The sequence below is a fragment of the Camellia sinensis genome, chromosome 8 (assembly GCF_055761805.1).
Source record: "Camellia sinensis isolate YWXY chromosome 8, ASM5576180v1, whole genome shotgun sequence".
NCBI classification, from domain to species: Eukaryota; Viridiplantae; Streptophyta; class Magnoliopsida; order Ericales; family Theaceae; genus Camellia; species Camellia sinensis.
The window spans coordinates 136243329-136246643 of record NC_138968.1 but is presented as its reverse complement, the minus strand read 5'-3'; positions in this window follow the sequence as shown (position 1 = coordinate 136246643).

Here is a 3315-nt window from a genome sequence, read left to right as displayed (position 1 = left end):
AACTGTTGTTGCATTCATATTATATTCGGATGAGAGTAATAGAGATAACTGCTTTGGGCTATCGGTGGAGGATAGTCGTGATTGTTGTAGACAATGCATGATGATTAGGCAAACGAAAACTAATCAATGGAATGTGTCATGGAATTTGACGGTTGATAAAATATATTAACTGTATGTATTGAGTGATTGTATATAGAACCGATGTGTTTGTATACGTTATGTGTAGAGGAGGAGATGGGGGATGTACTCCACGGTTTAGGGGAAGATAGGGGATGTACCTCTAAACCGGATAGTGTTGGGAGAAGATAGGGGATGAACTCCGTAGATACAGCTCATATGCTTGTCTAGCGAAGTGAAGATAGAGCTCATATGCTTATCTTTGTGAAGTGTGGATACAGCTTATATGCTTATCCATGGATGTGGGATATTGTTGTTATACATATCTGTTGGGAATGTGAATATAGCTTATATGCTTATCTGTGAATGTGGGATATAGTTTTTATACATATCTGTTGAAATGATGATAGAGCTAACATGCTTATCTGTTGAAAAGGGGAAAATGAAAAGTATCTTGGACTCATAAGTCGTATGACATAAATATGTGATTTATGTGAATGTATCAGTGTTGGCCATCTATCAATTGCTAATCTTTTAGTCATTGTTCATGGTTGGTTTAGTATGTTTCTACTGGGCTGTGGCTCACCCTATATGGGAATATCATTTTCAGGTACTGGTAGCATGCCACCTCCAAGGACATAGCTTGGGAGGCTAGAGGCGGACATACTTTTGTTGTTTTATTTCTGATGTATTACATGTAAATTCAAGCCAAGGGCTCAATGTGTAAATGAGTTAGTACTCTTTTGTTGTAACCAAGTGTTAACTTGGAAAGCTGTAAGCCCATAGGGCATTTTGCTTTTGTTGTTAACATGTAATACTTTTGTAATGAAACTCTGACGAATAGAAGAATGTGGTTATTTCATATGTCGATGAATATCTTATGTGATGGGTTTAATGGTATTATTTTAAGGGCGTTACAATTCATGTGTTCTTGTAAATATAAAGAGTTTCCGTATGTTATCTCTGAAATTAAATCTATAATAATGGTTTGGTAATGGAATCTGAGTAATAAAAAGGCGGGGCGTTACAACCAAAACCCCATATTGTTGGCTAAAGATTGAAAAACTTCTAAGGCCACTCTCTACCAACTGAGAAAAATCATGATAGAGATATAAATTCATTTAATATTATACTAGCACTAACCCCATTCTAGGGTTTCAAATTGAACCCTAGCCCTAACCCAATTCTAGGGTTTTAATTTGTGACGACCGGTTTCATTGTGCGTTCTTGTTCTTCTTTGTTACCTTTTGGTCTACCTAGTTAGAGTGACGAGTTTCACTTGGAATCTTGTTGTTCGTATGAATTTGTGTGTTTAGTAGTTTTGTCAAAAAGTTCTCATTCTTGTTTACTCTGGTGTTGAGTTTAACTTGTCTCGGAGGGTGGAAGGTCAGGCCCGGTGTGTCGGGAGTTGAATCGAGAGAATTTTAGGCTGAGGACCAGGGCCGCACGTGCGGGAGGTGAGGCCGCACGTGCAGAATTCAAGGAAAGGGAGTGAAGCATTCTGCTAAAAAAACAGGTGCGGTTGGAGGTATGGGAGAAGAAGGGCTGCATATGCGGCAGTGCTTGCCGCACGTGTGGGAAGTTTGGTAGGTCCGAATTTTGCTCTTTTTCTTCTCTCTTTGGGCTTATTGAATGTCATTTTTCATATATCTCTCTCTCTCCAAAAACATTTCCTCTTCCTTCTCTCTACATTTCCTACCAAAAACCTCCAAAGATCTTTGATTTCTCCAAATCCATTGGGATTTAGATCCAAATTCTTCATCGAAGTTGGTTATCTAGGCGAGGGTTACGTTGTGTGCGGTGGAGATCGAGTTTAGGCATTGTTGATTTTGGGATTTTCAACTCATTTCTTCTTCAAACTTGAGGTAGGGATTTTCTTTGAGTTATATATATGTTTTTGAAAGATCTAGATGATTTTCGAAATCATCCTTTGATTAGTTTTGAAAATTGATTGTTGATTCAAGAAGAAGAGTAATTTTGAAAGGGGGTTTACTTTCTTTTCCTTTTAAAATGGAAATTGAGGGTTTTGAATTATATTGATTGAAGAAAGATGATTTTGGTGAGATCTTTCTAAATATTTTGGAGATGAATGGTTTTGGTGAGAAAACCTAGAAATAAGGGGTTTTTTTTTTTTTAGAGATGTTGAAAATCCTTGGAAGATGTTGTCATATTTGTTTTGTGGGTCAAAATAAATGGATGTTTTGAAAATTGTTTATTTATGTATATAAATGATAAAGTTTGTGAAATATGAGAATTGTTGTTCATTTTGGGAAATTGTTATTCAAAATGTTGATTTAGTCTTGAAATGGCTAATTTGTAGAGAATGCTCTAAATGTGGAAATTATGTTATTCCTTGGATGAATTGGAATAAATGTGTATCTATTCATCTTGTGAAATGGCATGGAAAGGAGAAATGGGAATTTTGATCACAATGGTAGTATTGTGTAGAAGAATTGAAAATGAAAGAATTGTTGCATTGTATTGATTATTGTTGCATTGGCATATCAATTCATTTAATTACATTGAACTTTGAAAGTTGATTTGAAAATTTGCATTGAGAAAAGAATGTTGAGAAATGAGTTTTCATGAAATGGTTTTGGGGTAAATACGATGGTAAGTCTTAAAAGGTGGTGTAGATGAAATTGATAAGTTGGCCTGAGTGTCCGAGGTGAAAGACCGAAAACCCGCGCGGATAGGTGTCGAGCCTTCCAGTTAATATTGGTAAAAATAACAAATTGGTAGTACTTGTATAGGCTACTTGCAGACACGTACCTAGGGATTACCAGAATTGTATTTACCGCCCCTTGAATTAAATTGATAAATTTTGAACAGTTGAAGTTGCATAACATCATTGAGCATGATGGTTTTTAAAAGATAAAGATGTGTTTTATTTAAAAAAAGGCAAGGGATGGCATGTACATTCATCTTTTGAGACTTGTATAAAATGTATATACTTTGTTAAGGATTTCCTACTAGGCTTTATGCTCACCGTACCGGATTTTTGTGCAGGAAAATACGTGGTGAATCCGCCTAATTGAGGGTGTGGAAATGTGTGTGTTGAGAGCATAAAAGCTCTCATTTGCTGTGATCCTATTTGTAAGCCAAGGACTACGTATGTGTGGGTTTGAATAACTATTTTGTGTAACCAGGCTTAAGCCTTGGAAGATTGTAAACCCTTGGGGGTGCTTATTTGGTTAT